This window comes from Tachyglossus aculeatus, chromosome 15, assembly GCF_015852505.1.
Source record: "Tachyglossus aculeatus isolate mTacAcu1 chromosome 15, mTacAcu1.pri, whole genome shotgun sequence".
NCBI classification, from domain to species: Eukaryota; Metazoa; Chordata; class Mammalia; order Monotremata; family Tachyglossidae; genus Tachyglossus; species Tachyglossus aculeatus.
In genome coordinates, this window is record NC_052080.1 from 26,613,738 (window position 1) to 26,624,853 (window position 11,116).

Consider the following 11,116-nt stretch of genomic DNA (forward strand, 5'->3'; position numbering starts at 1 on the left):
ACAGTCTAAAAGGGGGAGACAGAGAACAGAACCAAACATACTAACAAAATAAAATAAATAGAATAGGTATGTACAAATAAATAAATAAATAAATAAATAGAGTAATATTTAATAAAATAATCTCTCGATCTCCATTCATTCATTCATTCATTCAAATCCTATTTATTGAGCGCTTACCGTGTGCAGAGCACTGTACTAAGCGCTTGGGAAGTACAAGTTGGTAACATATAGAGACGGCCCCTACCCAACAGTGGGCTCACAGTCTAGAAGGGGAATGGCGTGAAGCGGCGTGGCTCAGTGGAATGGGCCCGGGCTTTGGAGTCCAAGGTCCTGGGTTCGAATCCCGCCTCCACTCATTGTCAGCTGTGTGACCTTGGGCAAGTCACTTCACTTCTCTGTGCCTCAGCTACCTCATCTGTGAAATGGGGATTGACTGTGAGCCCCACGGGGGGACAACCTGATCACCTTGTAACCTCACCAGCGCTTAGAACGGTGCTTTGCACATAGTAAGCGCTTAATAAATGCCATTAAAAAAATTATTCCCCTTTATTTATTTAATCGTATTTATTGGGCGCTTACTGTGTGCAGACCACTGCACTCAGCGCTTGGAAATCACAATTCAGCGATAAAGAGAGACAATCCCTGCCCACACCGGGCTTGGAGTTCCAACCGACCATTCTTTTAGACTGTGAGCCCACTGTTGGGTAGGGACCGTCTCTATATGTTGCCATCTTGTACTTCCCAAGCGCTTAGTACAGTGCTCTGCACACAGTAAGTGCCAATAAATACGATTGATTGATTGATTGATTGATTCGGGGAGCCGCGAGTTATCCCCCCTAGACTGTAAGCCCATTGGGGGTAGGGATTGCCCCTCTTTATTGCTTTCCCAAGCACTTAGTACAGCGCTCTGCACTCGGTAAGCGCTCAATAAATACGATGGAAGGAATGACTGTCTCTATGTGATGCCAATTTGTACTTCCCAAGCGCTTAGTACAGTGCTCTGCACATAGTAAGCGCTCAATAAATACGATTGATTGATTGATTGATTGATTGAATGAATATCCCCGCCACCGCCACACGGTGGCGCTGTTGTACTCTTCACCACCACCCTTCATTCATTCATTCATTCAGTCGTATTTATTGAGCGCTTACTGTGTGCAGGGCACTGTACTAAGCGCTTGGGAAGTACAAGCCGGTAACATATAGAGACGGTCCCTACCCAACAACCCCCCCCATTCTTAGGTATTTATTTTACTTGTACATATCTATTCTATTTATTTTATTTTGTTATTATGCTTGGTTTTGTTCTCTGTCTCCCCCTTCTAGCCTGTGAGCCCACTGTTGGGTAGGGACTAGTCTCTATGTGTTGCCAACTTGTACTTCCCAAGCGCTTAGTACAGTGCTCTGCGCACAGTAAGCGCTCAATAAATACGATTGATTGATTGATTGATTAGGTAAAGGTCCAGGCGACCCTCCGGGAGCCACGTGCTATCCCCGCCGCATCCACACGGGGGCGGTGACTCCACCCCCCCATTCGTAGGTGGGATCCCTCGGGGAGCGGAGGGCTATCCCCGCCGCCGCCACACGGGGGCGGTGTTGCGCCCTTCAACCCCATTCATAAATCGAGGTCCAAGAGACCCCGCGGGAGGCGAGAGCTATCCCCGCCGCTGCCACATGAGGGCGGCGTTGTGCCCTTCACTCAGTCATTCGTTCAATCGTATTTATTGAGCACTTACTGTGTGCAGAGCACTGTACTAAGCGCTTGGGAAGTACACGCCGGTAACTTATAGAGACGGTCCCTACCCAACAACCCCCCCATTCTTAGGTAAAGGTCCAAGCGGCCCTCCGGGAGCCGCGTGCTATCCCCGCCGCATCCACACGGGGGCGGTGTCGAACTCCACCCCCATTCGTAGGTGAGATCCCTCGGGGAGCAGAGGGCTATCCCCGCCGCCGCCACACGGGGGCGGTGTTTCACCCTTCAACCCCATTCATAAATCGAGGTCCAAGAGACCCCCCGCGGGAGGCGAGAGCTATCCCCGCCGCTGCCACATGAGGGCGGCGTTGTGCCCTTCACTCAGTCATTCGTTCAATCGTATTTATTGAGCACTTACTGTGTGCAGAGCACTGTACTAAGCGCTTGGGAAGTACACGCCGGTAACTTATAGAGACGGTCCCTACCCAACAACCCCCCCATTCTTAGGTAAAGGTCCAAGCGGCCCTCCGGGAGCCACGTGCTATCCCCGCCGCATCCACACGGGGGCGGTGTCGTACTCCACCCCCATTCGTAGGTGGGATCCCTCGGGGAGCGGAGGGCTATCCCCGCCATTGCCACACGGGGGAGGTGTTGTACCCTTCAACCCCATTCATAAATCGAGGTCCAAGAGACCCCCCGCGGGAGGCGAGAGCTATCCCCGCCGCTGCCACAGGAGGGCGGCCTTGAACCCTTCCCTCATTCATTCATTAAATCATATTCATTCATTCATTCAATCGTATTTATTGAGCGCTTACTGTGTGCAGAGCACTGGACTAAGCGCTTGGGAAGTACAAGTTGGCAACGAATAGAGACGGTCCCTCCCCAACAGCGGGCTCACAGTCTAGAAGGGGGAGGCAGAGAACAAAATAAAACATATTAACAAAATAAAATAGAATAAATATGCACAAATAAAATAAATAGAGTAATAAATTCGTACAAACATCTATACATATATACAGGTGCTGTGGGGGGGGAAGGAGGTAAGGCGGGGGGAATTCATTCATTCATTCAATCGTATTTATTGAGCGCTTATTGTGTGCAGAGCACTGCACTAAGCGCTTGGGAAGTACAAGTTGGCAACATCTAGAGACGGTCCCTACCCAACAGTGGGCTCACAGTCTAGAAGGGGGAGACAGACAACAAAACCAAACATATTAACAAAATAAAATAAATAGAATAAATATGCACAAATAAAATAGAGTAATAAATTCGTACAAACATATATACAGGTGCTGTGGGGAGGGGAAGAAGGTAAGGAGGGGGGATTCATTCATTCATTCAATCGTATTTATTGGGCGCTTACTGTGTGCAGAGCACTGTACTAAGCACTTGGGAAGTACAAGTTGGCAACATATAGAGACGGTCCCTACCCAATAGTGGGCTCACAGTCTAGAAGGGGAAGACAGACGACAAAACATATTAACAAAATAAAATAAATAGAATAAATATGTACAAGTAAAATAAATAGAGTAATAAATACATACAAACATATATACATAAATACAGGTGCTGTGGGGAAGGGAAGGAGGTAAGACGGGGGGGATGGAGAGGGAGAGGAGGGGGAGAGGAAGGAGGGGGCTCAGTCTGGGAAGACCTCCTGGAGGAGGTGAGCTCTCAGTTGGGCCTTGAAGGGAGGAAGAGAGCTAGCTTGGCGGATGTTCAATCGTATTTATTCATTCATTCATTCAGTCGTATTTATTGAGCGCTTACTGTGTACAGAGCACTGTACTAAGCGCTTGGGAAGTACAAGTCGGCAACATATAGAGACGGTCCCTACCCAACAATGGGCTCACAGTCTAGAAGGGGGAGATAGACAACAAAAGCAAATAGACAGGTGTCAGCTCTGTCAGCTGTGTGGCTTTGGGCAAGTCACTTCACTTCTCTGTGCCTCAGTTCCCTCATCTGGAAAATGGGGATCAAGACTGTGAGCCCCCCGTGGGACAACCTGATCACCTTGCATCTACCCCAGTGCTTAGAACAGTGCTCTGCACATATTAAGCGCTTACTATGTGCAAAGCAGAATTATAGCTACATACATATCATTAATAAAATAGAGTAATAAATATGTACAAATAAAATGAAAGAGTAATAACTATGTGCAAATATATACAAGTGCTGTGGGGAGGGGCTGGGGGTAGGGCAGAGGGAGGGAAAGGGTGATGGGGAGGGGAGGAGGAGAAGGAGAGGAAAAGTGGGGGGCTTAGTCTGGGAATAATAATAATAGTATTTGTTAAGCACTTAATATGTGCCAAGCACTGTTTTAAGCGCTGGGGGAAGATAGCTGCATGGCTCAGTGGAAAGAGCATGGGCTTTGGAGTCAGAGGTCATGGGTTCAAATCCCGACTCCGTCAACTGTCAGCTGTGTGACTTTGGGCAAGTCATTTAACTTCTCTGGTCCTCAGTTACCCCATCTGTCAAATGGGGATTAAGACTGTAAGCCCCCACCGTGGGACAACCTGATCACCTTAGAACAGTGCTTTGCACGTAGTAAGCGCTTAACAAATACCATTATTATTATATAAGTTTATCAGGTTGTCCCAAATGGGGCTCACAGTCTTAATCCCCATTTTACAGACGAGGTAACGGAGGCACAGAGAATAATAATAATAATAACAGTGGCATTTGTTAAGCGCTTACTGTGTGCAAAGCACTGTTCTAAGCGCTGCGGAGGATACAAGGTGATCAGGTTGTCCCATGTGGGGCTCACAGTCTTAATCCCCATTTTACAGACGAGGTAACTGAGGCACAGAGAATAATAATAATGATGACATTTGTTAAGCGCTTACTATGTGCAAAGCACTGTTCTAAGCGCTGCGGAGGATACAAGGTGATCAGGTTGTCCCATGTGGGGCTCACAGTCTTAATCCCCATTTTACAGATGAGGTAACTGAGGCACAGAGAAGTTAAGTGGCTTGCTCAGAGTCACACAGCTGACAAGTGTCAGAGTCGGGATGAGAACCCACGACCTCTGATTCCTAAGGCTGTGCAGCGTGTCCGATAAGGGCACGGTCATCCTTGGGTTCTCCGTCCCCGAGGGGCAGAAGCTTTATGAATTTAAGAGGGGGTGAAACAGTAGGTCGGTGGCACAGGTGTCCGTGAGGGTGGAACCGGGCTTCCTTCCGGCAAACGTCAAGTGTCCCTTTTCTCCCCCTGCGATGGCCAGAGTGGCACCTGGGTTTTTTGATTTTTGTTTTCAGTATTTGTTAAGTGCTTGCTCTGTGACAAACATTGTTCTAAATACTGGTGTAGGTACCAGTGGATTAAGTCAGACTCAGTCCCTGGACTGCAGCAGCGTGGCTCAGTGGACAGAACCTGGGCTTGGCAGTCAGAGGTCATGAGTTCTAATCCCGACCCCGCCACTTGTCAGCTGTGTGACTTTGGGTAAGTCACTTAACTTTTTCTGTGCCTCAGTTACCTCATCTGTCAAAGGGGGATGAAGACTGTGAGCCCCACGTGGGACAACCTGACCACCTCGTAACCTCCCCAGCGCTTAGAACAGTGCTTCGCACCTAGTAAGCGCTTAACAAATATCATTATTATTATTATTATCATTATTTTCCACTAAGCCACGCTGCTTCTCCTTTGGTAGGTAGAGGTGCAATTGTGCAATTGTGATTTATTGTCACTCAATAAATATGATTGGTTGAATGAATGAATATTGAGCATTTTATGTGTGCAGGGCACTGTACTAACCATTTAGGAGAGTACACTATTCAATCGTATTTATTGAGCGCTTACTGTGTGCAGAGCACTGTTCTAAGCGCTTGGGAAGTCCAAGTCGGAAACATATAGAGACGGTCCCTACCCAACAATGGGCTCACAGTCTAGAATTTAACAATTGGTAGACATGCTCCCTGCCCACAAGGAGCTTACATTCTGGAGGTGTGTTTTAGTAGGGCTTTGAAGATGTGGGAGAGAGGGAGGGGCTGGTTTATCCTATATGTTGGGAGCTCATTTTGGGAACCTTTTTAGCACAGTGTGCCTGAGCTGGCGACTGGGAGCGTGTAGGAGCCCCCACCAGAAAATCATAAATGCCTCACCACCTTCAAAGCGTTATTAAAAGCAGGGAGCAGGAAGCAGCGTGGCTAAGTGGAAAGAGCCCGGGTTTGGGAGTCAGAGGTCGTGGGTTCTAATCCCTGTTCCACCACTTGTCAATTGTGTGACTTGGGGCAAGTCACTTCACTTCTCTGTGCCTCAGTTACCTCATCTGTAAAATGAGGACTGAGACTGGGAGCCCCACGTGGAGCAACCTGATCAGCTTGTATCTACCCTAGTGCTTAGAACAGTGCTTGGCACATTAACAAATACCATCATTATTATTATTAAAAGCACACCTCTTGAGCCCATTGTTAGGTAGGGACCGTCTCTATACGTTGCCAACTTGTACTTCCCAAGCGCTTAGTACAGTGCTCTGCACACAGCCCTCAATAAATACAATTGAATGAATGAATCTCTGAGGCCTTCCCCAACTGAGCCCTCATTTCCACTTCCCGACTCCTTTCTGCATCACCTTTGCACTTTGATTCGCACCTTTATTCACCCACCCACAGCCTCATAGCACCTATATCCATATCTGTAGTTTTTTTCTATTAACGCCCGTCTGCCCATCTAGACTGTAAACTCGTAGGCAGGGAGTATGTCTACCAATTCTGTTATATTGTATTCCTCCGAGTGCTTAGTACAGTGCTCTGCACACAGTAAGCACTCAATCAATATGATTGATCCCCCTCAGCACTTATGGTGTATATCTGTAATGTAATCCAGCGCTTAGAACAGTGCTTTGCGCATAGTAAGCGTTTAACAAATGCCATCATTTTTATTATTATGATGCCGCCCAACTACCGGCCTCCCACACCGACACACAAGCAAGATGTTGCCCCAGTACTCGCCCCTTTGGGGACAACAAGAAGGCTGAAGTTTGTGAAACAGGGCGGGACCCGGGAAGAAGAATGTCACTCCAGAGGCAAGATGGACGTGGAGAAACCGGAGGAAGGAGTTGGGAGTTAATAAGAAGCCACCAACTTTGGATTCTGTGTTTTATTTTTCTCTGAAGCATGGGTCACTCAAATATCACTTTGTCCTGGATACTGTCTCAGATGCTGGAGAAAATGGTTGCGAATGGTAACATCCCACTTTAACGGCATGAATTAAGGTGGTCCTTGATTTGTCTTTTAAGCCAACTCTGGCTTGTACACAAGAAGTTGTTCCCTTCAAACTCTTGATATTCACCCCGCCCTCGGAACTCACGTGTATATCTGTAATGTATGATGCCGCCTTAGTTTAATTCTTGGGGGACGGGGAGCAAGTGGGGTGTGGGCCCTGGGGATTGCATCATATGACCGGAATGGGGGAGACGGCACCATGTAGCAGAATAATTCAGCCCCTCCTCCTGGAGTTTGGTAGGCTTGATAGAGCCCCCAGACCACATCAGAGATCACTTTGGTCATCCAAATCATACCCCTGTCGTGACACTAAGTCATCTTTGGCTTCAAATTCACCCTTAGACTGAGAAAAGAGCCTGGGCTTTGGAGTCAGGGGTCAGGGGTTCAAATCCCGGCCCCGCCAATTGTCAGCCGTGTGACTTTGGGCAAGTCGCTTCACTTCTCTGGGCCTCAGTGACCTCATCTGGAAAATGGGGATGCAGACTGTGAGCCCCCCGTGGGACAACCTGATCACCTTGTAGCCGCCCCAGAGAACAGTGCTTTGCACGTAGTAAGCGCTTAATAAATGCCATCATTATTATAGGGACTGTGTCTGATCTGATTTTACTACATCCATTCCAGTGCTTAGCGCAGTGCTTACACATAGCAAATGCTTGGGAAGCAGTGTGGCCTAGTGGAAAGACCATGGGCCTGGTAGTCGGAAGGACCTGGGTTCTAATCCTGACTCTGCCACTTATCCGCTGTGTGACCTTAGGCAAGTCACTTCACTCCTCTGTGCCTCAGTTACCTCATCTGCAATTTGGGGGTTGAGACTGCGAGCCCCACGTGGGACAGGGACTGTGTCCAACTTGATTACCTCATATCTATCCCACCACTTAGAACAGTGCTTGACATATAGTAAGCACTTAACAAATACCATCTCTGTATATCAATGTAAGTGCTTAACCAATTTCCCAATTATTACCTCCTCGCCCTTGCCAATATTTGAGAAACAACTCTCAGAACAGGTTTAGCCAAAATGTGCCAACAGGGAGGGGTGGCCCGTGAGCAGCTGCAGTTAGAATCTGCTTCCAGGTGCGTTCAGTCAAAGGGATAAATCACATTATGCCAGCCACAGCCCCACTCTTGCTTACAGCAAATGTGGGTTGTTTTTTCCAGGCATTCCAAAACGCTGACCCATTCCCTAAGACAAACCCCACCTCCCCTCTCGGGTCATCCCATCAACTGGCCTTTGCAGTTGCAAGCATTTTTCTTTGTTTATTCTTTAATTTAGTTTATGTTTTCCTTTTTGCCTCTGCCCCTCTCTCTCGTTAGATTGTAAATTATTTGAGGGTTAGACCTCAATCGTTCAAAGATTATTAAATGAGTTCTTACTGTGTGCACAGCACTGTACTAACTGCTTGAGAGAGTCCAATACAGTCAAGTTGGTAGACATGAGGAGCTTAATATAAGTGGAAGATAGAGCTTAATGACTATCCGTATAAAAGATATGTGAATACGTGCTGCGGGACTGGGGGAAAGATGAGGGTCAAAGCACTCAAGGAATACACATCCAAATGCATAGACCACACAGAGGGGGTGGAGAATAGTTTGGGGAAATGAAGGTTTAGTCAGGGAAGGCTTCTTGGAGGGCCTGTGCAGTAGTTAATATCATTGATTGAAAGAGTTCCAGGATAAAGGGAGGACATGGACAAGGAGTTGGTGGCGAGATGGATGAGAACGAGGTACAGTCAGTAGATTGGCATTAGAGGAATAAAGTGTGTAGGCCAGGCTGCTATAGGGGATTACAACGAATAGGAAGAGCTAAGGAGTGCTTTAAAGACCTCCCAGAAGTCAGGGATCTTGTCCACTATTACGCTCTCCCAAGTGCTTGGTACAGTGCTCTGCATGTAGTAAACAAATGATCAATGACCATAATTCTACTTCTATTATATATCCCAAATACTCCATGGATATCCGGTACTGTGTTCCGCAAACAGTAGGCATGGTCCAGGGGAAAAAGCATGGGCCTGGGAATCATTAATCCTCATTTTACAGATGGGGTTACTGAGGCACAGAGAAGTTAAGTGACTTGCCCAAAGTCGCACAGCTGACAAGTGGTAGAGCTGGGATTAGAACCCATGACCTCCGACTCCCAATCCCGGGCTCTTTCCACTGAGCCCGCACTGCTTTTCTAGCCAGCTGCTTCTGTGTGAGTTGTGAGGCACAGAAAAGTTAAGTGACTCGCCCAAGGTCACACAGCAGAGAGGACTGTGTACTCTCCCATGCTGTTAGTATAGCGCTTTGCATACAGTTAGTTAAATATGGGAAGGGAAGAAAGGGAAGCAGCGTGGCTCAGTAGGAAAGAGCCTGGGCTTTGGAGTCAGAGGACATGGGTTCAAATCCTGGCTCCGCCAACTGTGTGACTTCTCCGACCTAAATCCGGACACAGGGGGGCCCGTCTGGCTCTCCCACCCCCGGTCCTAGTTGACCCCCGACCTAAAACCGAGTGAGGGTCCAGGGGATACAGTGGGGGGCCGTCTGGGTCTCCCACCGCTGGTCCTAGTGGACCCCCGGCCTAAATCTGGGGGTCCCAAGGAGGGTCTGGGGGACACAAGGGGGGCCCAGACACAAGGGGGGCCCAGCCGGGTTTCCCCCTGAATGGACCCCCGACCTAAAATCGATCTAGGGTCTGGGGGGAACACAAGGGGGGCCCATCGGGGTCTCCTCCCGGTCCGAGTGGACCCCCGACCTAAAACCGAGTGAGGGTCTGGAGGACACAGGGGGGCCATCTGGGTCTCCTCCTTCCCCCCACCCCCCCGGTCGTAGTGGACCCTAGACCCAAAGCCGAACGAGGGGCACCGATGGATGGGCGGGGGGGAACCGGGTGGCCCACCCGGGTCCTAGCGGGCCCCGGCCCTAATAATAACGATGGTATCTGTTAAGCGCTTACTATGTGCCAAGCCCTGTTCTAAGCGCTGAAAGGCGAACAAGAGGCCGGGCCGGGTCATTTCTAAATTGATTTATTTCCCAACCCCGCTAATAACAATGATGGTATCTGTTAAGGGCTTACTCTGTGCCAAGCCCCGTTCTAAGCGCTGATAGATGAATGAGAAGCCAGGCCGGGTCATTTCTAAATTGATTTATTTCCCAACCCCGTGGCCCAGAGGACTGGCAGGACTGGCAGGGCCGGCGACGGAGCGGTGGGCCAACGGGGCCTCCGGCCCGGTCGCCACGGGGACCTTCATCCAAGAAAGAGGCTTAGCCATCTGGATCTGACTGGTCCCCTGGGGGGAAACGTTGGCCCGGTGGCCACGGAGGACTTCCAAAAAAGAGAGGCATCAGTCGAGGCCCCCGTCGGGCTGTTGGCGAGGGAGGGGGGTGGGGAACCTTGGCTTGGTAGCCACGGGGACTTCCCAAAATGAGGCGCATCTGTCAGAGTCCCCGTCAGGCCATTGGCGAGGGGAGAGAGTTGGAGTTGTGGTCCACCCGAAAATGAGGCCTAGCCGCCCCGGTCTGCCTCCCTCTGCCTCTCCATCAGATGGTGGACCGGGGGCGAGCATGGGGTTTGGGCAAGTCACTTCACTTCTCTGGGCCTCAGTTCCCTCATCTGTAAAATGGGGATTAAGACCGTGAGCCCCACAAGGGACAACCTGATCACCTTGTAACCTCCCCAGCGCTTAGAACAGTGCTTTGCACATAGTAAGCGCTTAATAAATTCCATCATTATTATTATGTGGGACAACCCTGATTACCTTGTATCAACCCCCCCCAGTGCTTAGAACAGTGCTTGGCCCATAGTAAGTGCTTAACAAATACCAACATTATTATTATTATTAATAAATATGGACGAATGAGTTATTACTATTAATAATATGGATGAATGAATGAGTAATATTAAAAATAAATATGGATGGATGGATGAATGACATTATTATTAATAAATATGGATGGATGGCGTACACAGTACAGTAAGCTCTCAATAAATATGATTGAATGAGTGGATGGATGAATGAATGACATTATTATTATTAATAAATATGTATGGATGGTGTACACAGTGCAGTAAGCGCTCAATAAATACGATTGAATGGATGGATGGATGAATGAATGACATTATTATTAATAAATATGGATGGCTGGTGTACCCAGTACAGTAAGCGCTCAATAAATACGATTGGATGGATGGATGAATGACGTTATTATTAATAAATATGGATGG